This window comes from Puma concolor, chromosome E4, assembly GCF_028749965.1.
Source record: "Puma concolor isolate L17-30 chromosome E4, mPumCon1.1.hap2, whole genome shotgun sequence".
In the NCBI taxonomy this organism is placed as follows: domain Eukaryota; kingdom Metazoa; phylum Chordata; class Mammalia; order Carnivora; family Felidae; genus Puma; species Puma concolor.
Window position 1 is genome coordinate 63,490,146 of NC_141683.1, and position 24,531 is coordinate 63,514,676.

Below are 24,531 nucleotides of genomic sequence, written 5' to 3' on the forward strand. Positions count from 1 at the left end.
AGACAGTCTCTTATTCTAAAAATACAGCGAAGCGGGAGAAATACGCTGTACATTAATTTTTTTTTTTTTTACTAAAGAAGCTCAAAATGGCATCTCTCTCAGCTCATTAATTCTAGAAGCTTCCCTGTGAAGATGGCTACCGAAGGAGCTTTCTTATGTCTCAGAATGAAGGGGAAGTAGTAAGTGGATAGAAAGAAGAGATCTCAAAACTCCAGAAAGAGCCATCTTATTAGAAACTCAGTGTCTGCCAGTGAAGGAGCTAAAATCAGATCTTAATTCAAAGCCTTAGTCGGAAGACAATTTCTCTCTTTTGGGAGCAGGCATGAAAGGGCACGAGTAAAGTATTTTTAGAGATAACTTGTTTTTAATCTAGGAAGGAGAATTTGTAGATAATGGGTATTCATTATATTATTATCCCTACTTTCCTATATTTTTTCAAACTTTTTAGTACAAAAAACTTTTTAGAGAAATCAGAAAGAAAGGTAACAAAGACCAGATTTATTTTTCCACACACAGATCTCTCTTCTTCCCGCAAGGAGAAAATACCTCTCAGAATCCATTTATAAAAGTAACCACCCCAGCTTTTCTTCCTCTCTTACCTTCCAAATTAAAAAAGCAAACACGAAAAGCAATATTCCCCAAAAGAGTGTAATAAACTGGAAGAAAACCTGGAACTGATCGTGTTCTGTAAGAAGTTCCTTCTTAATAAGAAACACGAACTGATTGACAAACAGCAGCGGGGAACAGCAGTGGCCCCTAGGCACTGCTGACCTCTGGTGAATGTGTGGCTCTGTCATTTGCTGGGGTGCAGCCTGGGCAGGCTGTTTAATCTCTTAGTGCCCTACTTATCTGTGGTGTGAAGATAAGAAAACCCACCTCCGCAGAGTTTTCTTAAGAGACTACATGAGATGGGGGCACCTGGGTGGCGCAGTCGATTAAGCAACTATCAATTTTGGCTCAGGTCATGATCGCACGGTCCATGAGTTTGAGCCCTGCGTTGGGCTCTATGTTGACAGCGTGGAGCCTGCCTGGGATTCTTTCTCTCCCTCTCTCTCTGCCCCTCCCCTGCTCGCTCTTGCTCACTCTCTCTAAAAAAAGAAAAAAGAAAAGGGAGAGAAAGAGGGACTACATGAGGCGATTTAATACAGTGTCGGGCATTAAGTAACAGCCTTTTGTAAACCCTCTTCCCCACCCACTGTTTTTTGTTTTTTTTTTTTTTTATTTATTTTTGAGAGAAAGTGACAGAGTGTGAGTGGGGGAGGGGCAGAGAGAGAGAAGGAGACACCGAATCAGAAGCAGGTTCCAGGCTCCCAACTGTCAACACAGAGCCCAATGTGTGGGCTTGAACCCACGAATGCAAGATCATGACCTGAGCCAAAGTCAGACGCTCAATTGACTGAGCCACCCAGGTGCCCCTCCACCTACTTCTTTACGAGTAGATTGGCTTAGAAAGGAAGCTGTGTTGACCCAAGAAGCTGAGCTCTTTGGTGCTTTTAGGTGCAGCCCTCTGCATACAAGGCCTTCTGTGCACATGAGCCAGGATGGGTTTACTCCCTGAGTCTTAGGACAGGGCACAACCAGGGCATCACCCCTCTTAAGGGCAGCATTGGGAGCAGCAGGTGCACACCATGACCTGATTCCTAATAAGCCTCTGATTTACTTGGCTCTAGACCTGTGTCTTTGCTCTGCTCTGATGCTGAAGTGGCTCTAAGGCTTCCATGCCCTCCAGACTCCTGTGGCTGGGGAAGCTACTGCAGGGGAAAAGATGGCAGGGGTGAGGTCGGGAGGGGAAGCAGGGACAGAGATGGCGCGGGGACGGTGCATACAGAAAGAATGAAAAGGAAAAGAGCACAGTCCGCCAATGTGATTAGATGCCACCTTTCTCAGGACTTTACTCAACCCAGAGTGACAGCATTTCTCACATCCTGCAGGAGCAAGGTTCCTGAGCAGAACCCAAGAGAGTTTAAGCTGCCAACATCCGAAGTGAGAGTAGAAAGACAGATTTTAAGTATAGTTGAAAGGCTCAGAAGTGATCGTGGAAAAAGGGATAAAAGCTTTGTTAAACATGCTCCCTTGTTAGGCTTTCTCAGCCTCTACTCTCCATGATAAGGAGGAAAGCAACCTTGTCTAAAGCCTCTCAGACAGCACTAGCTACACCTTGTTGCCCAGCAAGCTGAACACACATGGCTCAAAAGGGCAGCTCAACTCTGGTCCACTATGACCCCAAGCCCATCTTTTCAACTTCGTCTCCAATCCAGGTCCTCTTCCCAAGACTAGATTAGGTAACAATATTATTTGCCTCTAAAACACCCTGTCGCTTTCTTTCATAGAAATTACACAATTCTGGGGGCACCTCAGTGGCTTAGTTGGTTAAAGTGTCTGACTCTTGATTTTGGCTCTGGTCATGGTCCTGTGGGATTGACTCCCACATCAGGTTCTGTGCCGACAGCTCAGAGCCTGCTTGGGATTCCCCCTTTCTCTCTGCCCCTCCCCACCCCCCCCCCCCCACTCTCACACACACTCTCTCTCTCTCAAAGTAAATAAACATTTAAAAAAAGAAATTACACAATTCCTTGTGCATTTATGTATTTAAAGTGTGTTTAGCAAAAATGCTGCTCAGGCCAATTTATTTTTATTTCCCACTCACTATGTCTTTACATTTATTCTATGGGGGTCTTTTTCTCCTCCACTCCAAACAAAAATTCAGGTGGACACCATTTCTTATCTGATCACTTTAAGTAATAAAAGGTTCCCTGGAAATGAACTGAAATGCAACATTTATTTTTTTTTTAATTTTTTTAACGTTTATTTATTTTTGAGACACAGAGAGACAGAGCATGAACGGGAGAGGGTCAGAGAGAGGGAGACACAGAATCTGAAACAGGCTCCAGGCTCTGAGCTGTCAGCACAGAGCCCGACGCACGTGGGGCTCGAACTCACCAGGCTTGAACTCACCAACCACACGATCATGACCCGAGGGGAAGTCCAATGCTTAACCAACTAAGCCACCCAGGCACCCCTGAAATGCTACATTCAAAAGGTCGACCGTAGAGCCCAGGCTTCTGCTCCTGCCCCTTCCCTGCCTCTTGACTGTGGTCAGCAGTGGTTGAATGCTTCTCGTCCCCTTCTTCTATCCCTTCTCCACATTGATGAACTGTGTCTCCAAGCCTTCCTGGTTGGCTCTTGAGGGCAGAGAAGAGCTAAGGGAAACAGAGAGGTTCTTACACGGATAGTATTTTCTGAGCTTGGTCAATGTGTCGTCAGAGCCTCCCTCAGCACCAAGAGACTTTCCGTGTGGAACAAATGCGTCCCTACTCTGGCTGGTTGGTTTCCCTTTCCTGTAGCTCAGCTCTTCCCAAGGAAGGGTCCAGGAAGTCCTGTGGATTCTTGGGACCCTTTCAGGGAATCCCTTTCAGGGAATTCCCATCCAGGGAATCTTATTCACATGAGTAAGATGATTGCTATTTTTTTTAACATTTTTTAAGTTTTATTTTTATTTATCTTGAGAGATAGAGTGAGTGCGAGCAGGGGAGGGGCAGAGAGACTGGGAGAAAGAATCCCAAGCCGGCTCTGTGCAGTCAGCGCAGAGCCCGAGGCAGGGCTCGAACTCATGAACCTTGAGATTATGACCTGAGCCGAAGTTGGACGCTTAGCCAACTAAGCCACCCAGGCACCCCAAGATTACTGCTCTTTTTAAATGAATTCGTAAATAAACATTTAAAATTGTTTCAGGTTTGGGGCGCCTGGGTGGCTCAGTCGGTTAAGCGTCCGACTTCAGCTCAGGGACGCTGAGTGAGTTCGAGCCCCGCGTCGGGCTCTGGGCTGATGGCTCAGAGCCTGGAGCCTGCTTCCGATTCTGTGTCTCCCTCTCTCTCTGCTCCTCCCCCGTTCATGCTCTGTCTCTCTCTGTCTCAAAAATAAATAAACGTTAAAAAAATTAAAAAAAAATAAAAATAAAAAAAATAAAATTGTTTCAGGTTTAATTTCTAATATGGTAAGAATCAGTAGCTATAACCTATATAAACAAAAACTCTTCAGGGTCCACAATTATTTTTGAAGATGTAAGGAGACTCTGAGGCCAGAAAAATTGAGAATCACTTCTTTAGCCCTGGAAATCCAGAGCCTCCAAGTTTTTTCTGCTGACACCGGCCCCCTGTCCAGGCAGGCCTCTCTATAAGGATGTAAAATAACATCATGCTGACTCCTTTCATGACCCTGTATGGCCCTCTAATGCGGTCAGCCAGGCAGGTCACACTTACGCAGTCACAGAGAAGCCAGCCTTCCTCAGTTTCCACTCAATTCAGCTCCTCAAGGTGACTCAGACGGAAGTTCACTATTCCTCAAACTGCTTGGGATGTGATCAGGCTCACAGCTTGGAGGAGAGAACACCTGTGAGGAGTAGTCACTTAATCCACAAACTCTCTCCCCTCCATCCCTTCAGACCCACAAGGTGGGAAGGGGTTCAATACTGCAAAGTCTGAATCCTAAAACTTCCCTCTTCTGAATCTCCATAATATGTTGAGGTTTTGAGGTGCCTACCATTGTTTGAGGCCGTGTACAAACCTGGACCAAGTAGAATGTAAGCTTCTTGAGGCTCTGATTTATTTACCTTTTGATCTTTAGCACTTAAAAGAGCAGTGCTGATGGCATATTGGTGGAATTCACAGAGGCCAGTTCTAACCTCCAGAGAAGAGGTCGTCAGAAAAGAGGATCGCTCTTAGACTGTATTCTTGCCCATTTTTCTAGCATCTGTTCCTCTAGATCTCTTCTACACTATTGGTAAGAAAAGCAGCATCAATGACAGGCTGGGATGAAAGCCCAACCTTCATGGGCTGCCTGAGGCTCTTGAATGAGGCTGTGTTGACTTGGGAACATCATGAGCCTGTTCCGGGAGGAGGTGGCCACAAGCTCAAGACAAACTGTTCATGGAGCCATTTATGTCATCCTTCAAGCACCCCAGAAACAGTGACACCATTTTCTCCCGCTTTGCACACAGATGTGGGCAGGTCAGAGCATCCTGAGACACCTGTGCAAATAGGAACTTCGGACACATTCTGGCCCAACCACTCATCTGCAAGTGAGTCATGGATGTTGCTCAGGGGCTAACCAACAGTGGAGCTCTCACTCAGGTACGACCCTGTCAGCTGCACACATTCCAAGTGTATGTGACTGTATGACCATCACCTGTCACAACAGAAACAGGAATCAATCTGACAGGGAAGGGATACTTCAAAGGAAGGTTTGTGGATGGAGGGAGAGAAACAGGAAGAAAGGAGGGCAGGAGGAAATAGAATGCAAGCACAAACACAAAACACTAAAACTATGATTACTGCTCGAAAGAAAAAACAGGGGCCCCGGTGGCTCAGTTGGTTGAGTGTCTGACTCCTGATCTTGGCTCCGGTCATGACATTGGGCGTTCTTGAGACTGAGCCCTGTGTTGGGCTCTGCACTCATAGCTCCGAACCTGCTTGGGATTCTCTCTCTTCTTCTCTCTGCCCTTCCCCACCTCTTGCACACACTCTCACTCACTCTCTTTCTCTCTCTCTCTCTCTCAAAATAAATAAATAAACTTCACATAAAAATTAAAAGAAACAAAACAAAGCCAAAACAAATCACATCACTATCCCTGTGTTGTTCCACTCAGACACTGTGGATTTTCTATTTCTGCACCACAAATCACCACAAACACAACTGAGCACAACTCCCACTGGCTCTGTCAGTCCTGCAGCTCAGAAGGGCCAGCAGGGCTCAGCCATCCCCTCAACTCAGGTGTCACAAGGCCATAATCTTGGCCTCTCATAGCAGCTTGTCTCTTCAAGGCCCACAAGAAAATGTCCCCACTACTTGGACTCTTTCCGTATCACTCCTTTGAAGGGTTCACCTGATTAGGTCAGGCCCACCCAGGATAATCTCCTTTCGAAATTAATTCAGTCAACTGGCTAGTAACCAGTTGAATAATATGTGTGAATTAATATTGATTTCACATATTAATATGTGAACTAATATGTGTGAATAATATGCCGTCATATTCACTAGCTCCACCTACACTCAAAAAGAGAGGACTATACAGGTTGTGTACATCAGCTCCCAACCTTCCCAAGACTCTCATCCCACTATAGCCCCAGTTCAAAGCCTAAAACCTAGCCTTGTTTCTCCACTTGCTGATTTTCGGAAGATGAAAGTAACAGTTCTGACCACCAGAGGTTAAACAAAAATAGATTCATTATTTCTAATTAGAAGATATTTGTCATCGGGGTGCCCGGGTGGCTCAGTCAGGTTGGGCGTCCAATTCTTGATTTCAGCTCAGGTCATGATCTCACAGTTCTTAAGTTCAAGTCGCACATCAGGCTCTGCGCTAACAGTGTGAAGCCTGCTTGGGATTCTCTCTCTCTCTCTTTCTCTCTCTCACTCTCTCTCTCTCTCTCTCTCTCTCTCTCTTTCTCTCTCTGTCCCTCCACCACACCCTCTCTCAATCTCTCTCTCAAAAATAAATTTTAAAACTTTAAAAAAAAAAAAAAGAACAGGAATACCATGACTGTCCTCAAAGATTGCTTCTGGTCTACGTATCGGAAGTGCTTCATTAATTCTTTGCAGTCCTTACAGACTTGGATTCCCCAGAGTACACACAAAAAAAATAAGGACTTTAGACCCCATGACTAACTTATTTCATGCCTGGAAGTTTGTGCCTTTTGACTCCCTTCAACCACGTTGCCCACCCCCCACTCTGGCAACCACCATTCTGTTCTCTGTGTGTTTTGTTCTCTATGCGCATGACTTTTGTTTGTTTTGTTTAGGATCCACCTATAAGTGAAATCGTATGATATATTTCCTTCTCTGTCTGACTTCTTTCACTTAGCATAATACCCTCTAGGTCCATCTGTGTTGTTGCAAATGGCAAGATTCCATTTTTTTTAATGGCTGAGTAAAATTCTATTATCTATTTATCTATCTATCTACTCACATATTCTTTATGTAGTTGCCCGTTGATGAGCACTTGAGTTTTTTCCATACCTTGACTTTTGTAGATAATGCTTTGATGAACATGGGGGCGCAGATATTTTTGTTTTCTTCAAATAAATACCCAGTAGTGGGATTGTTGGATAATAGAGTAGTTCTATTTGTAATTTTTTTGAGGAACCTCCATTTTGTTTTCCACAGTGGCTGCACCAGTTTGCATTCCCACCAACAGTGCCCAAGCATTCCTTTTTCTCCACACCCTTGCCAAGACCTGTTGTTTCTTGTCTTTTTGATAATAGCCACTCTAACATCTTCATGACGGTTACCCTGAACTCTTTGTGAGGTGAAATACTTAACCCTGTCTCATTTAAGGTTTTTTCCTGAGGTTTTATCTTGGTCTTTTGTTTGGAACATATTCCTCTGTTTACTCAGTTTGCTTGCCTTTCTGTGTTTCTAGTACCAGGAGAAAGAGCTGCCTCTCCCATTCTTGACAGAGTGGTCTTGCATAGGAGATGAACCTTACCCTTCCACCTTGCCTTGCTGTTGGTTGTCTCCAGAACCTTTGGGACTGTCTAAGTAGCCTTATTTCTTTGGGCTTCAGTTGTTGAAGGTGTGCCAAAATACACTGGTGTTCCCCAGGGAGGGATCTCAGCCAGCACCCAGTTTCAGGCTTATTGGAAACCAGACCCTCAGGCAGCCGCTTTCAAAGTGTGCAAATAAACACAGTCCTGAGGGGCTGCAATGGTAAACCCTGCTGGTCTCCACATCAGGAGATCTGGAGGCGACCCCCCATGCAACAGCTGCAGAGATCTGGGCTCAGGGTCAAGTGTAGAATCTCCTTTCTGAGAGGTACCAACGAGCTGCCGTGAGGCACAGAGAGAGAGTGAGAGAGAGAATCCCAAGCAGACTCCACGCTGTCAGCACAGAGCCCAACTGGGGGGACTCAATCTCATGAGCTGGGAGATCATGACCTGGGCCCAAATCAAGAGTTGGATGCTTAACCAACAGAGCCACACAGGTGCCCCCTGAGATGTACATTTTTAACTGAGTTGAGGAAATACTTTCTTACTTTATTTTGAAATGATAAATAAAAAATGAACTTTATCAAATATTATTTTGCTAGCTATTGGGACAATACATTTTCCCCCTCCATTGAACTATTAATAGAGTGACATATAGTGATTCATTTCTATATATTGAACCACACTTGCATTCCTGGAATGAATTCCATGTGTCAGTGTATTAATCTTTTGCTGTACCACTAGAATTCTATTGACTGACATTTTGTTTAGGGGTTTTGCATCAATATCCAAAAGTTGATTCATTTGCAGTTTTCTGCACTATCATTTGTTTTTGGTAGTATGTTTCTATGCTGGAATTATACAAATAATGAGAATTTTTTTCTCCTATAAACTCTGGAAAGGGTTGAATGACAGCACAATATTCTTTTAAAGTTTGAAGGAATTTCATTATAAAGCTATAGAGACGCCTAGTGCTTTCTGGAATGGTAGATCTTGACACAATAACCGGTTTATTTTGTGTGCAGTGAAGAATACTCAGTGGGAATACGTTGTTTAGACCCTGCACGTTCCAAAGGTCTTCAGGACTGATGCTTGGCCAGCTCCTGGGACATGATGTCTGAGTCCTTGTCCTATCCTGCCTGAAGAGTATGTCTGCACACTGGAGGCGTCAGGCCATGCCAGAGTTTGTGCCAACCATGTGATTTATGGTGAGTGCCTAATTTTGTTCATCTGGGGTCCTGGACCATGGTGTGTCAGTTTGACTTCAGAAGGGGCTGGAAACTAAATATGAAAGTCAGACCCAGGGGCACCCCCGGCCCACATGACAGCAAGGCTCAGGTGAACATCCCTGGTTGGCAATACTCTGCCCGTGTTGGTCCCACACAGCTGCTGTCTGTGGGAGTCCCTGGGAGAGGACAAGCTGGCAGTGGTTTCTCCTGGGCTTCATCCTATTCACCGTTTTCCTGTGATTTCAATCTGTGTCTTTTCACTGCAATAAACGGTGTTTCTGAGCTCTGTGAATTCTTCTAGCAAATCATCAGTCTGAAGCTGGTCTTGGAAATGCCTGCCATATTTGGTTTTGAATTTCTTCTTAAGTGAATTTTGCTTGTTTCTAATTTCCTCAAATATCTTCATTCTCGGGGTGCCTGGGTGGATCAATCAGTTAAGTGTTGGACTTCAGCTCAGGTCATGATCTCACAGTTTGTGAGTTTGAGCCCCACGTCGGGCTATGTGCTAACAGCTCAGAGCCTGGAACCTGCTTCGGATTGTGTGTCTCCCTCTCTCTTGTCCCCTCCTCTGCTTGCACTCTGTCTCTCTTTCAAAAATAATTAAACATTAACAAAAATTTTTTTAATAAAAAAAACTTCCTTCTCATTCAGTTACAAATGTAAGAGCAGAATATTTCATATTATTATATATTATAGTTATCTTATAATTATTCTTATAAATATTATATTTATTATAGTATTATTTCTTATAATTATTATTCTTATAATAATTCTTATAATTATAAATTATAATTTCTTTTGTGATGGCAATCTTGCTTCTCTAATCCCTGCTTTTGTGTACTTGTGTTTTCTCTTTTTTATTTTTTTATTAAAAACATTTTTTTAATGTTTTATTTGTTTTTGAGAGAGACAGAGACACAGAGAATGAGCAAGGGAGGGGCAGAGAGAAAGGCAGACACAGAATCTGAAGCAGGCTCCAGGCTCTGAGCTGTCAGCACAGAGGCTAATGCGGGTCTCAAACCTGTGAACCGTGAGATCATGATCTGAGCAGAAGTTGGATGCTTAACTGAGCCATCAGGTGCCCCTTTTTTTATCTTTAAGATTGGTGTAGGTGGTGTTTTAACTTCTTTTATGGTTGCTTTATATTCTTCTTGAGTTTACTTCTTAAGTGAGCTTCTTTATTTATAATTCATTAATTTCTGCATTTATCTTTTATTTTCTTACTTCTACTTTACTGTTTGTTCGTCTTTCTCTTAATTTATGATTTCAGTGCTTAATTAACTGACTTCCACTCTTTCTTTTTTGACAAACAAGTGTTCAAGTCTCTGCGTTTTTTCTGATTATACCTTTGACCACATCTATAGGTTTTCATATGCAGTATTCTTATTCTCATTATTTTCTAGCTCTTTTGGAATTGCGATTTTTTTCTTTTTTGACTGAGGAGGTTTTTTTTAGGAAAGGATGTTAAACTTGTTATTGGGGATGTGAACTCTACTTTTACTATGTGTTTCTAATTCCAACTAATTAAACCCAGAGTGGCCTGTGCCAGTTTTATACAAAAAACTAATTAACTAACTTAATGTAATATAGGGTCAATGTAAAAATTTAATCAGTAGTAGGAAATAATTTGTATTTTCTGTTTGCAATGTATAAAATTTGATGTATTTCTTTAAAATCAGTGTCAAAGGGGCACCTGGCTGGCTCCATTGGAGCCTGCAAACCTTGGTCTCAGGGTTGTGAGTTTGAGCCCCCATGGTGGGTGTGGAGATTACTTTAAAATAAAAACTTAAAAAAAATAAATTAAAAAAAATGAATTCAAATTAGTATCAAAAATTATGCCATTCTTGGGCCCTTGGGTGGCTCAGTCAGTTAAGCATCTGACTTCGGCTTAAGTCATGATCTCACAGTTTGTGAGTGCATCAGGCTCTCTGCTGTCAGTGCAGAGCCTGCTTTGGATCCTCAGTGCTCCCCCATCACTCTCTCTGCCCCTCCTCCACTTGCATGAGCTTTCTCTCTCTCTCTCTCTCTAAAATAAATAAAAACATTTAAAAAATTATGTCATTCATATCCTATATTTTCCATTGTCTCCTTGATCTATCAAGGACTGGGAGGTATGTTAAGAGCTGTCACGATTATTGTGCTGTTACCAGTTTTCACTTACATTTCCAAAGATATCTGCTTTTTGTATTCCAAAACTCTTACTTGGTTTTTAGAATTGTGTTAATAGCCTCCTTGAGGACCAAACCCTCATCCTCAATAACCCTCCTGGCTATTTAATATCTTTATATTTTTCCATCAAACTCTTGTGCATCATTTTCCTTCCAATGTGTGAGTCACTTCATTTTCGCTATGTCAACAGATTGCTGGATGCTTGTTTTTAAATCCACTCTCAGAGGCTTTTTCTTTCAGCAGGTAAGTTCCCTCCCTTCTGCTGTGAAAACAAGTTCAGTTTTCTTATTCATTTTATTTTGTATTATGTTTTATATCTCTTTTATATTTCTAAGTCCTCTTTGTTGTTTTCTTTGTATTTTATTTTTTGTTTATATTATTTTATGCTTTCTTTGATTTTTTTTTTTTTCCTTGAGATTTTGAAAGGTCTGTAGTCTGGGTTAGGTTCTACATAGGCTTAGCTTTAAGTTATATGCCTAAAGCTACGTCACCAATTACCTCAACTTTGAACTAAGCCAGGAAGTAATTAGCATGAAATTCTGGAGAAGAATTGTCTTTGGGGTGTAGGCAGCAGGATGGGATGAGAGTAGAACACACAGAAGCAAATGATGGATACTTGTTCAAGATCCCATGTTGGGTGGTGGGCTCCAAGCATTCATTGCATCCTGACGTTGATAGCTTACATACGTATTATTTACATTGTCATGCACATACCAACTGTGATGTAAAACCTAATTATCAAAAAACTGTTATTTAAAGTTTAATGATAAAAAAATTTAGACATATTGACCTCGTCCACTCTCTTCCTTGTTTGATCTATCAGCCTTCCCCCTCCCCCAATTCTCAGCATGCTATTTTCTATCATTATCATCTTGACTTCTCATCCTGTTTGTTGTAGATAAATGACTATTTTGAGACTGTGGGACGTTTAGTTAAAGAATACCAACAAAATGGCTGGCATACAATGATTACAACACAACTAAAAATTATTTATAAATCAGGGCGCCTGGGTGGCTCAGTTAACTCTTGATATTGGCTCAGGTCATGATCTTACAGTTGGTGAGTTTGAGCCCCGAGTTGGGCTCTGAGCTGACAGCACGAGCCTGCTTGGGTCTCTCTCTCACCCTCTCTCTCTGCCCCTTCTCCACTCATCCTCTCTCTCTCTTTCTCTCTTAAGATAAATAAATGAGCATTTTTTTAAAAAACTTATAAATCATATAAACAAATTCTAAAGGATAAAATGCAGAAATGAAACCATTTTAGGTTGTGGAATTATGTAAGACAATTTTTCCCTGAAATCATTTTTTGCTACCTCATCATTTGACTTCAAATGTCAAGAAGAAACAATAAATGTAGGGATAGTCTTCTTACAGATGTAGTGATGAAAATATCACTACAATTTTTTTTACATATTTGTGTATTTTATCCTCAGAAGTGTTTTAAACTGTCAGAAGAAAATAGTAAACTGTCTCTTTAGATGAATGGCTCTAGCAGATTACAAAAGCCTGAAACTGTTGGCAAACTTGCATTTACAAAAGTAGTTTGATGCTAATTAGCTATTTAAATATGCAAAAGACAGGTGAAGTGAGAGAAAGGAACAGAAGAGAAAGTCAGACCTGTACAAATAGTAACAATATAGAGGAATGCAGATACTGCAGAGCTGCAGGGTTAAAATATCTCCTAACAGAACAAAAGGGAAAAAATACTTTGAAGTCTTGGCTCCGATAAATATGGAAAACCCATAGTTGAAAGAGCCTATCTACAAAAATTGCATTTTTAAAAACGAGCTCATGTTTTACCAATCAACTTCAAATTAGCATGAGGGTTCCTACCTAGAGTGGAAATAATTCCAGTCCAAAGTAAAAACACCTGACATTTTAGTTAGCCTGAGCAGTCCACCATGGGCAAACATGTACATTCCTTTGTGATTTTTGAGGTATGGAAAACAGCCCTGGACCCCAGAGTCCAAGGTTGAAACCAGGGCTGACAGTGGACTTTGCAAATCAAACTTTGCTATTGCAAATGTTACATAGACCCAGATCACTGGGACAGCTGGGTGTATATGACTGACATTATTTTTACCTGAACCCGCTCTCCAAATACTGGGGGCTCCCTGAGGGTTGCCAAAATAACCCAAAAGTCTCCTTATAGAAAAAGCTTAGGTCATTTTTGTCAATGTGTTCGATGTAGGAAATGTAAAACCCTCTGTCTGCTGGGATTCCTCACCTTCCCTGAGACTCAGTCATATTCTTTCTCTTCCCAAAATAACTTGGTTCCAGAACAGGGCAGAATAGAGCAGGACATCCGGACTTCAGTTTGGCTCTTTCTCACATCTTTCTTTACTTCCCAAAGGGCAGGAATACATCAAAGCCCTGAAGTTTCTAATGCAGCTTTTGACTCAGCCCCTGTTCTTCCATACCTCAGTTGTGGAAATGCAGCCCCAGTTCTGACGTCCCTCATGCCATCTGCCCTACACCGAGTTTCTCCTGGTGCTCTCCACAGCATCCATACAACACTGAATCATGGAGCACCTATCAGACACAAGGCACATACTGGGCACAGACAGAGGACTGCAAGGTGTGTAATATACAAAAATTAATAACCTCAACATAAAGTATATAATAAGGAATGGATTGAAGACAGTGCTTTGGGCTCATAGAGGCAGGAACAGATTATTTTGTGGAAAACCTGTGAAGTTCCATGTAGCAGCTGTATTCTAGAAAGGCCTCAGAGAAATAGGACACTAATGGCTGTTTTCCAAGGAAAGGCAACCAAAGAGAGGATTTAAAAGCACAGAGATGCTCAGGAGATGTCTGGGAAAGAATGAGTAGCCCAACTTAGCTGAAGTATAGTGAGCTCAATGGGAAAAACTGATGTAGCATAGAGTTTGTAGTGGCCTATGTTTTTCAAGGAATACATGTATGCAGTTGGTCCCATGGAAATTCAAAGCTACTTTTTCCCTTTATCTAGACAATGCCACTTCTCTAGGATCTAATTTTGTTTGTCCTCCCCAAAAGTAACAACTGTGGACATGACCGGTCAGATTGTAGGGGTGCTGCATGCCTCTCTCTCTCAAAGGACGTGGCCTAATCTGATTTAGCACCCTTTCCTCTGGTCTTTCTCCGGCTCTGAGGTAATGCAGCACTGTACTCCTGAATAATTATATTATGAACTGCCATCACAACCAAAATGAAAGACAGCCCAGTCATAAGGAAGAGCAATGACGCAAGTCAACCTGTGGAAACATTCAACAGACACAAGAGTACAATGTCATTCAATGTGATGGAAAATTATAACCTGGAAGAACCACGGGTCTGGCACCAGCATGAGGCTTCCCTCAGTAAAGGGAAAGTTCTGCTTTGGGGTCTACACTTGGTCAGGGGGGCTGGGAAGGGGATATGAAAATGGGAAATAATACTAGTAGGGGGGGCACCTGGGTGTCTCAGTCAGTTAAGTGTACAACTGTTGATCTCAGTTCAGGTCATGATCTCACAGTTTGTGAGTTCAAGCCCTGCATCGGGCTCTATGCTGACAGTGTGGAGACTCCTTGGGGGTCCCTTTCTTTCCCTCTCTCTCTGTTCCTCCCCCACTTGTGCTGTCTCTCTCTCTAAAAAAGAATAACAGGATAGTTTAATAGGAGACATGTGAATGGGTACAAATGTACAAGCATCTAATTGGCTGAGAGAAAAATATGGTTTGTGTTTATTGTCCTGCAGAAATGAAAGAAGAATGGATTATTCATCAAAGAAAAAGTCTACAAAGAATCTACCTGTAGAACATTAATTCCATTTCTTTCTCCTGAAAGACATAGAAACTAGCCAGACTCTTCCCATGTATTCACCTACTGGATAATTAATAATAGGGCAACTCATTTTTTTTATTTTCTCTAAAGAAAGATAAGAATGCTGACGGATTTTTTAAAAATGCTCTCCACCAACAAGGATGGTGACGATTCATTCATTTATTGATTCCACAAGGATTTATAGAGCCGATGCTTTTCTAGGCATTAAAAACATGAAATTAAATAAAAAATGTCCCTTCCCTACTGTACAGTGGGAAAGCACTTCCATAGACAAAAGGATGTACAATCTAGACAGCTAAGTGGTGTGACAAAATCACGTACAAGAGGCTCTGGGAGCATGAAAAATATTTCATCTGTGCTGGAGAGAAATTGGTGTGATGCAGCTTCCAGATTGTCCTAGGCCAAGGATTAAGTGATGAGTGGAATTGTCCCAGTGAAGAGGAAAAGAAAGTACTTCTGAGGCAAGTGGATACAAAAGATGCCCATAACCCTGTCATGAAACTGCTGGTAGTTGAGCGAGCCTAAGAAAATGGGGCAAAGACAGAGAGGGACTGGTGAGCGGGAGGCCCAGGGCCTTATGTGTCATGGACAGGAGTCTGGACTCGGCTAAAAGCAATAAGGAACCAACAAACAATTTTAAAAAGGTGAACTTCATGTTCATAACTGTCTCTGATCAGTCAAATTTGTGAAACAAAGAGAATGTTTCAGGGAAGGGCAAAAGCATATTTGCTAGGAAGCACCTTGTAACCCTAACAAGAGTTGATGAGCCAAATTTGTGGCAGTGAGGATAGAGAGAAGGAGACATTAGAGGACTTGTGGGGGGGGGGGATGGGGGTAGGCAAAGTTAGAGGATTTGGTTTGAATGTGGAGAGTAGAGGAAAGGATTAGGGATTGGGGAAATAGATGACTGTGGCATGACTGGTCACACTCGAGAGTCCTCCACACGATTTATCAGTGAATTTCTCAGCAGAAGTCTTTTAGACCAGAAGGCAGTGGGGATGATACACTTAATGTGCTGAAGGAGAACTCCACATCTGCAAAAGTGTCTGTGAACATGAGGACAAAACTAAGACATTCCCAGTCAAACAAAAGCCAAGGGAGTCTGTTATCATGAAACCTGCCCTGCTCGAAAGGCTAGGAGAGTCCTTCTGGTTGCAGTGAATGCCAAGTTATTATTGAGTGGATACAGAGTGTCTATTTAGGCTGATGAACAAGTTCTGGAAATCTACAGTAGAGATGGTTGCACAACACTGTGAATGTACTTAATGCTACTGAATTGTACACTTAAAGATGGTTAAAAGAGTGGGGCATCTGAGTGGCTCAGTGGGTTAAGCCTCTGACTCGGTTTCAGCTCAGGATATGATCTCTTAAAAAAAAAAAAAAAAGAAGACAGTTAAAATAGCAAATTTTAATATATGCATATTTTACCAAAAGAAAAAAAAAGAGACATAGAATGGTGCTTATTATCTGCACCTACACCATGGTTGGTATACAAGTCAACAGGTTGATTTTCTTAATTCAATTAAATAAGTCATTTTGTTTTATTTTTCAAAAATCTATCAATGGGCTGAATAATCAGCTTATTCAAAATACCTGATCTAGTATTTCTGTGTGCACAAAGTCTGCAGGTGGCAATATCGAGGAACAAAAGTCTTCAAATATTACTCTCAATACTCAATACCACTTTACGTCTCCAAATCAGCCACATCTTCCTTCTTATCAGTTTCTACAGCACCACTGACAAATTGTAACCCACTATAAGAGCTGCAAATGTCAATTCTTCCTGGCATGACTTTAGGAATCTCCTATAGGGCTATTCCTTCCTGTTCACCTCCCTGTCAACGCTTCAGAGGTAATCTGAGGTCATGGGGATTTTTAGCTCCTTTAGGGCCTCGTGCTCCCTTGGTGGCTATAACTGGTTTTATGAAGGCATGGTTATCAACTATGACATGGCACCATGTAGGTCCTTAAAGACTCAAGCAAGTAAAATGTGTTTCCCGGAGGAAGGAACATCAACCTCACTGGAGGGCCCACTGGGAAAGGCATCAGAGAGGAGGGACATGAAAACTAGCTATAACAAACTGCTTGGGATACCAAACATACACCCAGGACTCAGATGCTGGTTCTGTCACTTACTGCTATGAATGTGAGAACATCTTCAATCTTGGAGACAGAAATAGCCCTAGAGGTCTCAGCCGGTTCAACCTCAGCTTCACTGCAGGTGCTCCCGCCCAGCATTCCCAATAGGAATGAACCCGTTCTCAAACATCGGGTGCCTACTGGAACCACACACTGTTCCAGGGGCTAAGGATTCAATAATGATCAAAAGAAAGGCCCTGCTCCCATGGAGCTCATAGTCTAACGGAGAGAGCAGAAACTAGCAAATAAACACATAATATGTCAGCTGGTGGTGAGCGCAGGGAAGAAAAGAAGGATAAAGTGACAGAGAATAATAGGAAGTGGTAAGCAGAGCAGACAGAGGAAATGCCCTGAGCCACATAGACATAGTGGAACAGTTACCGAGGAGTGTAGCTAAAACAGGTATAGTTGTAAAGTCTCTACACAGATTAACTCTTTGAATCATCATCAAAATCATATTCTGTGGGTGATGTGATTAGCCTCATTTTGCATATGAGGAAACTGCAAACACAGAAGAGCTAAATGTCTTGTCTGGCAAGCGGCAGAGGTGTGGTTTGAACCCAGGCAGGCTGGCCGGAGCCTATGGGTAATCCCACCACGCCAACCTGAGGAGGGAGGGTCTCAGGTGGAAGGAAAGTTAGGCAAATGCCCTGAGGTGAGGAGAGAACTTACTATGTCTCAGGAGTAGCCAAAAAGTGAGAGGGGAAAGATTTATAAACACAGGTCCAGGAGGTGTGGCAGGACCCAATCCTATAGGGTCTTGAGGACTGTCATTGGACTTGGGAGTCTGACACACTGGAGGTCCTGGGCAGAAAAGAAACATGATCTGTCCAAGGTTCTCAAAAGTTCCCTGTGGCTGTGGGTGGAGAGTAATACTTAAGGTGAGTCTATTACTTTCCTATTGCTCCTATAACAAACTACCAACAATTTAGTGGCTTATGACAACACAGATTTATTACCCTACGGGTCTGTAGGTTAAAAGCTTGACACTGGTCTTGCTGGGCTAAAATCAGGATGTAGGCAGTGCTGCATTCCTTTATGAAAGACTCTGTGGGGCAATCCATTTTCTTGCCTTTTCTGGCTTCTAGAGGCCACCCGGATTTCTGAGCTCCTGGTGCCCTTTCTTCATCTTTGACACAGCAATGGTGAGTGCAGTCCACACATCTCATTATTCACACCCTTCTTCTGTCTCCTTCTTCCACTTTTAAGGACTCATGTGATTACATTGGACCCACCTAAAAAGTCCAAGATGATCTCCTCATCTCAAGGTCCTCAACTTAACTACATCTGTTGATGTAGTTTTTGCCACATAGGGAAACGTATTCACAAGTTCCAGGGTTTGATCTCCTCATCTCAGTGTCCTCAATTTAACCACATCTGCAAGATCCCTTTCACCATGTAGGGTAATGTATTCACAAGTTCCAGGGATCACAAGCCATCACAATAGTGCAAGGAACTAATGCCTAAATAATTATCTTGGACATTTATTCTTAAACAATGCACATTCTGCATTTTACATATTTCATTTCATTGAAATATTTTTTATTTTTTAATTTTTTTTGAGAGAGTGAAGGAAAGCAAGCATGAACAGGGGAGAAGCAGAGAGAGAGAGAGAATCCCAAGGAGGCTCCATACCTTTGGCAGAGCCCAGCATGGGGCACAATTCCACAACTGTGAGATCTGACCTAAGCCAAAATCAACAGTTGGATGCTCAACCGACTGAGCCACCCAGATGCCCCTTCACTAAAATCTTATAACCACAGTCCAAGTAGACATTGTCTTGATCCTTGCTTTACAGCTGAAGAAATCAAGAGTTATGTCTAGTCCAAAAATGCATGGCTCCTATTGGAGAAAGCTGGACTTTGCATACAGGCCTGCTTGATAACACATCCCCATGCCTTTTCTACTGCCGCATGACTTCATTTCAATAACAGAAGCAAGTTCAAAAAATAATATAAACAATAATTTTAAAAGCTTTTTGAAACCTGTTAGGATATGGGAAGTAAGAGAGGTATGCATAGTGAGAAGCAGGAGAGCCCAGTCTTCACAAAGGAGTTGTTTCCTCACCAAGGATTTAAAGGACAAAATAAGGATCCCCACAAGGAAATCAGCCTGGTTCCCAGCACACCACACTTCTGGAAAATTCTGCCATGTTGAAAACCATTATATACAGGCACCGTTATTTGTGTTAATGCTCTAATGGTAAGAGTCCACAGAATTAAAGCTTTCTAGACAGCAAGCTGGACATGAGGGATAGATGGTGAGTGAACATATAAATATATACTTTCTCTTGACCTATTTCTAACAAGCCATTCATCAGTTATTTCAATAGAAAACTCATTAAGGATTTTCTTCCCCAATAGACCTTCTCCATTTCTTTCTTTCTGCCGAGTCTACCCGTTACTCTAATGCATTGCTATTTAATGTGTTCAGGCTTTAGACTGCAGTGATGTTGCAAATCAGATCCAATAATTCCTCAATCACTCATTTTCGAAGACTTCCTAATTAGGACACTTATCTCCTCTCCACAGAAATGCACTATTAGGGCTCCAGGAAGCAACACAGGTAAGCCCCCCCTCCCACCCTGTCCCCTGGTGCATAGCAAAGCAGCCGGGGGTATTTGGTTGTGGGGGAAGACTGGGATGGGGGTCAGGGGCATTTTGCTTTGTTCCTCTTTGCTTCGTTGTACGGCACTTCTTATGCTGTGGACATAGAGCAGAGTTCATGTGAAGCCATACCTGATGCTGTTCTTTGTTTATGTATTTCCACTGGGCAGGACGAGCGTCAGGGCTTGTCTGAATCTCAGAGGCCGGGGTTGTGTAGTTCCAAAACTCACCATGAATAATTTTGAAAGCTTGCCGTTCTGCTATAGAGTAATTATCATTCTTTTTTTTTTTAAGTTTATTGATTTATTTTGAGAGACAGCAAGAAAGAGGGAGAGCATGAGCAGGAGAGGGGTAAAGAGAGAGGGAGAGTGAGAATCCCAAGCAGCCTCCATGCCCAGCGTGGAGTCCCATGCGTGGCTTAATCCCACGACTGTGAGATCATGATCTGAACCAATATCAAGAGTCGGATGCTTAACCGACTCAGCCACCCAGGTGCCCCTAGGGTAATTATCATCTTGAAAATTAGGAGCCAGGTTGACTGAATACATGAGGAGAGCCTCGTTGAGCATTTCCGTGGAGGGGGGCTGGTCATACCGCAGTGTCCTCCCTAGTGTTCTCTTGGGAGAACTACTCGTGAAGTCTCTGGGTCACAGCCAGACAGAGAACAAAACGTTTCCAGAGCTAGTAGCACCCAGTGGCCCTGTGGCGCTGGGTGGCCTTCTTCTTTGGTCATGGAAGGCACCTCTGAAGCTCACGGTAGGTGGGAATCTGGAAACTCCCTTCCTTCTCCCCACAGGAAACTCAATGTTGGGAGCGAGTTTGGTCTTCCAAGCTTGACTGAAACCCAAGTATAAAGAAACCCTTCTAGAAGATGTCTTCTTCCAACTCTTAGAAAATCAAACAACAAGTCCAGAAAGTTGGGATATGCCGCAGCTCAGTTGTGTGTCTTCAGAGAAGCCTATCCTCATCGGGATACAATGCCACGGTCTGGTGTCCTCTTGTTCGCTGGTCCGCGAGAGTGACAGGAACAGGTGACTTCTTCGTGGGAGCCTGTGCTTGAAAAACCATGTCCCCTTCCAGTGGCAGGGGCCAGTAGCAGGCTGCATCTATTAACATATTTCAGTCATGGGAGGTTCCTTCCTGAGGGAGAGCCAGCGGAAAGGTGTTTTAACTTTGCATTTGAATACTTTCCCAGTTTCCATGGAGACCAAGGTAAAGCAGCTGCACAGAATTTCCTTGTGGAAGGCAGAGTGACATCATCGTGCCTGAGGAGACATTTGTGGCTCCCTCCCGCCTCCTCAGAGCACTGCCCTTCTGGCCCCTCCTGGAAGCTCGCCATAGAAAGTTCTATCCTCCTTTCCATGGTCTCTCTCAACTTGCGAGTGAATGTTGCTCTAAAGTAAAGTGAAATTAAATTTTTACATGCAAGGACACATTTTACTGCTCACCTTGTTCATTTTCAGAACGCCCATTGGAAGTGCAAACAGAAGTAGCAGCAGTAAGAAAGGAAATGATAGGGCTCCTTAGCCACGCCAGTTCCTTAACAGCCATTTGTGTTGGAAGCAAATTGTGGCTGGAGTAGAAGCTGGCCTTTGGGGCTCTCGATGCCCTGTTCACTCAGCCTCGGCCACACACTTAGCACATACGCACCTGGAGACTCATGAACTCCTATGCACCTGCTGTATGGGAACCCTCTGCTCTGCGGATCAGGATACGCAGGGCGTGTGGGACACAGAATGGTGGGCCAGCGAATTGTGCATTTCTTTTGTTTGTTTGTTTGTTTGTTTGTTTTGAGAGAGAAAGAGCAGGGGAAGGGCAGAGAGAGGGAGAGAGAGAATCCCAATCAGGCTCCCAACTGTCAGCACAGAGCCCAATGTGCTGAACTCATGAACTGTGGAATCACAACCTGAGCAGAAATCAAGAGTCAGATACTTAACCCACTGAGCCACCCAGGTGCCCCGTGGATCATGCATGTCTGTTCCAGCCATGCGTGTGTCTATCACCCACCCCTGCCCGCTCACAAAACACACATGCACAGATAACATCGCTCAGGATTTTAAAATGACAACAGCAGAGCACTAAACCCCTGGTGTAGAGCCCTTTAGAGCCCAGAGGCATGCGGAAGGGCACAGCCCATGAAACCAGCCCTGAGTTGGAGACGTGGGCTCCTCCCTCTGATGCTTTGTGCGGGCCAGGCAAGTTCCCGGGGAAGCTTCCGTCTCCTTCTCTGTCAACTGAAGGCAAAGCATGAGCTTCAAGGTGGCTTCCAATATAAAAACTTTGTGCTTCCAGACATAGGACTAACCTCAATCCCAAATGCTGGTTTAGATGGCCCAGCACAGAGGATTTGAGGCAGCCACTGCCCAGAAATAACCTTGAGCACTTTCACCAGCTAGACATAGAAGCACCTCACTAACATCTTGGCTTTCCCGCCCCACCATCCACCTCCCACTGCAGCTCAGTTTGACACACTTGTCTGCCTAAAGACCCCTGTGGGATATTTGTTTAAAATGGGATCCTGAGGGGGCTCCTGGTGGCTCAGTCGGTTAGGCGTCTGACTTCAGGTCATGATCTCATGGTTCGTGGGTTCGGGCCCTGCATCGGGCTCTGTGCTGACAGCTCTGAGCCTGGAGCCTGCTTCAGATTCTGTGTCTCCCTCTCTCTCTGTCCCTTCCCACTCATGCTCTGCCTCTCTCTCTCTCCCTCTCTCTCTTAAAAATAAACATTAAAAAATAAAGAAAATAAAATGGGATCCTGACCCCCACCCCACCCCACCCCCACCTCTCACCCAGTCTCCCAGAATCACATTCAATAGGCCCTGTGCCTTTTTTACCTTCAGGTTCATTTGAGAAACCTAGTCCTCCAATTAAAAGACTCTTGCATGAGCAATAGAAAATTCTTTAAAAGATGCCCACTTTATAGGGTGTCTGGGTGGCTCAGTCAGTTAAGTGCCCGACTCGGTTTCAGCTCAGGTCATGATCTCATGGTTCATGACACTGAGTCCCACACTGTGCTCTGTGCTAACAGCATGGAGCCTGCTTGGGGTTCTCTCTGTCTCCTTCTCTCTCTGCTCCTCCCCACTTGTGCTCTCTCTCTCTCTCTCTCTCAAAATAAATGAATAAAACCTTAAAAAAAAAAAAAGATGCCCATTTGACTCCAAAGCTGACTTCTCATCTAACCAGAACATTGATAATTTGGTTTCACATTCTCAAGACCCCATGATCTGTGTACTGCACAAAAGGAGGTGGGCTCAGGGTAAACAAAGGCACGGTGGAAGAAATGAGAATGGCCAATCAGCAGGACAGTTAGGAGCCAGGCTGCTGAGCAAGGAGGTCACAGTGAAGGACAGCCTCACTCTGGGTCACAAGGAAAAGAGCCAGCCACGCAATAACCCCCACAAGCCTGAAGCAGTACCAGAGTCTCAGAGGTGTGTTACTTTCTATTAAAACAAAACTCGGGGCGCCTGGGTGGCGCAGTTGGTTAAGCGTCCGACTTCAGCCAGGTCACGATCTCGCGGTCCGTGAGTTCGAGCCCTGCGTCAGGCTCTGGGCTGATGGCTCAGAGCCTGGAGCCTGTTTCTGATTCTGTGTCTCCCTTTCTCTCTGCCCCTCCCCCGTTCATGCTCTGTCTCTCTCTGTCCCAAAAATAAATAAACGTTGGAAAAATAAATAAATAAATAAAATAAAACTCAAGCGAAGTTTCTTCCCGATACACCTGCTACGCAATCTTCTTGCTCATTCCGCAACCTCCCCCCCCCCCCCCCGCCCCAACCGCACTTTGATTTGCAGTGTGGGCAAAATTTTCTCGGTCTTAAATGGACTCATCGATTCGGGCAGAATTTTACTTTCCTCAGTGGAGCTAAGTCAGTAAAGCGGGAGGTTAGGCTCCTTGGTCTAAAGATAAAGGCTGATTGACGGAATGTTTCACTTTGAAACCAACTGTAGTGACCTCATGTAGACACAGCTAACGTCCCTTCTCAACAGGGAATGCCTCCAGGGGACTGACAAACCTATTTCCAAGAAATCAATCCCCCCCCCAAAAAAAAAAGAAAGAAAAGAACAGTGATAGGGTAACTCACACCCCCCTGCACAGTGGGGATGGGTTCCAAACCTGCTCAGCCCCTTCCAGAGGGTCTGTCGACCCTGTCTCCCCAGATGATGACTCTTTCTGAACTCATGTGGCAGAAGCCACTGGAAGAAAACTTCATGCCAATTTGGCAATAGAGATTGTGTTTGTTCTTAAATGAGAAAAGAGCTGTGCTGTCTGCCCCACTATGTACATTACAGGAGTTAAGGTACGCAATGAGTGAGGGGCAGAAATTTTGTAAATAGGAGGAAGAAACAAACTTCCTGGTGGACTTTTTTGGAAGCATTTTGATGACAAAACTCTTGAGAGTGAAGATAAAATTCATCCATGAAACCCTCCTTATGTTATTATTAACACCGTGTTACCTTTTTCATGGAATGGTAACTCGCTGTGCTGTTTCCCGGAGAAGAGAAAATCAGTAGTTAGCTCTCAGAATTACAGCCATAATTTTTCTCATTCATGCCACAAAGTTTGCCCCTCATTCACCTATTATTTACTGACAGTGCAGAAATTTATCAGAAGCAGAAACTCACAATAAAAAGAGAAGCTCCTTTTTATAGCTTGATTTTACCATATTCCCCAAAGAATGAAAGCTATTATCTCAGTAAATTTCTGCAGTTTGGTTTTAGTATTAAATATTAAATAAATATTATGAATTTATAAATACTGACTTTGGCAGAAACCTCCACAGCCTCATAACTTAGCATATATTCAGATGGGCTGATTTTGCTATGAATTTGTTCTTCTGGAGAATAATGTTACATAACTGCATTTACTCTGTTTCTGTTTCTTAAGTAGCAGCATAAGTCCTTAAAATAAATAAGGCTTAAGATACCATACGGACAGCTGTTGGATTATTCACCCCAAATCTTAACCCAGTTTCCTATTGTTGCTCTTGCTTTTTAAGTAATAAAGAGGGCCTATGCTTTCAACAAATACTGAGTACCTACTATTGTGCAGGTGCTATTTTAAACATTGTAGGATACACAGGGATGAACAAAACAGATTAAAGTCTGTTACAC